The sequence below is a fragment of the Amphimedon queenslandica genome, unplaced genomic scaffold (assembly GCF_000090795.2).
Source record: "Amphimedon queenslandica unplaced genomic scaffold, v1.1 AMPQUscaffold_12369, whole genome shotgun sequence".
NCBI lineage: Eukaryota > Metazoa > Porifera > Demospongiae > Haplosclerida > Niphatidae > Amphimedon > Amphimedon queenslandica.
Genome location: NW_003547394.1, coordinates 15,073 through 17,225, shown reverse-complemented (window position 1 = coordinate 17,225; position 2,153 = coordinate 15,073).

The following is a 2,153-nucleotide window of genomic DNA, read 5'->3' as shown; positions in this document are numbered from 1 at the left end:
AAGAATGGATTCCATGTTAGTGATAGTCTTCTGTACATCTAAGGCTACTGGGCGGCCAAATAGTGAAACACAGAAGCTAAGATTATCATGAATTGTTAAGGAGTGGGATATTTCTTCATTGTCAGTAATTTTGGACAGTTTCAGCTGACTCCTGGAGGTGTTATAAGACAGGGCCCAATTAGATGGTAGAGAATTTTGCTGCTTTTGTAGTTCTTGTTTATAGTAATAAAATTGTTTTCTTTTATAACCTGATTGTTTTATCTTTGTCAAAGAAAATTTGCGTGGCATTATTAACTTGATCTGTAATATATAATAAAAAAATAAATATTGCACTACAAAATGTATTACTATAATACCTGATGTGAGTAATATTCAATGTTAATACTGCAGACTGTTCAGCCAAGTGCACACTTTTAAATTACCTTGCCAATTCAAATGATAACTCCTATTGTATTTTTAACTTTTATTATTAGACTGCATTAAAGTATATACCTGTGACTTTTATCGTATTGAACAGTCAAAAAACCTTATAAGTAACAGCAAGAGTGTAAGCAGTTTGCACACTGCGGCTGCAGGTCGGATCATGAACTATCACGACGCCTTAGCAACCATGCCAATACCGTATAATATCTATTTAAACATGCTTCTCATTTGTGAAAGAGTGGAGTTTTCCGAGATGTTAGACGGGACATGTATAACTTCAAGAAACATTAGAAGTTCTAGCCTATTAGCCTAGTCCAATAACTATCTACCGTTCGATGTAGCACATCATAAAGTAACCGTAGCCTTGATTTAAAGTTTATAGCGGTCTTTTGCAACAAGTTATAGGTACAACAAAATTTTTTCATTTTTCGCCCTTTTTCTGTAGTAACAAACTCATGCTATATGGATTCTAACCCTAACTAGCATCATTCGATATGCAAATGGAAACTCTTTCATATGATTATAAAGATATTGCATTTTACTCTAGCTTGTTTTCAAAAAAGGGATTATAATGACAAAAAATACATTTTATGGTTTTAAAAGTGCCATAACATTAACATGGTAAAATTATCTATACAATAAAAAACAGAATTATAAAGAGGAAACATTAGGCTTCTTGATGCATTAATTTCACTTGCATAGGAACACTTGTTTGCGAGATATTGCTCCTAAAAGAAAGAAAATCAAGGGTAAATTGTGACAAAAAATTTCAACGAGCCTCTGTCAGCCTAGCAACAATACAAATGAATGGAGGTTGGGCTACGCCCACGCTTCCGTTTCCAATCCCTTTCATTTACTCTATTATCTATGGTGGAGCATGGCTTGATTGAGCCACACCTTCATTGCAGCCACACCTTTGCAGCAATGCAGCAAACATACTGAAACTTCTTCTCTGTATAAAAAAGCAAACAATTCTCTGTCTCAAAGCATTCACTAAGCCTTAATAAATCTAGTACAAATTAAAGGAAAATAATTAGTGAAAGTTTTGAGATAGAGAAGAACCTGCAGCATGTACTTGATTTATTAAAACTTAGTGAATGTTTAGAGACAGTCAAACTGAGAATGTTTTTTTAGACAGAGAAGAAGCTTCAGCATGTTTGCTGCACTGCAGCCACACTTTTACATTGCTGCAACATGCAGCAGCAATGCAGATTGCTGAGGTTCCTTTTCTGTCTCAAAACTTTAACTAAAGGGCTGGCCAGCATAAAACATAGTCTTACAACACTGTTACAACAATTGGGGAGATAGAAATCAAGTCCATCTCTAACACATTTATAATTATAATGCTAATTATAAATAATAAAATTAAAAGTGGTCCACGTGCAATTATAGCATATTTACTTTAATCATGTAAATCAGAGAGTACTTACTCAAAATTTTAATTATTGCTGTGGAAGCATCCATGTTGTAGGTGTTGATTGAATTTTGTTGTTATGGTAATGTTCAATAATTTCATTAAAGGGAATTAACTATAATAACTACTAAAAACATGGCGGAAGGAAGTAAACTCAAAGCGTCTAGAGACAGGAATGGATCCAATTAGTTATGTGGGTGGTTTTATATCTGTAATACGCATGCGCATTACTCCCTCATGGACAAAAAATCACAAAATGGCTGCCACCAACTGAGTGTTTTTCATATTTCTAGTGCTGTCTTTGTGGTTCCAGGCC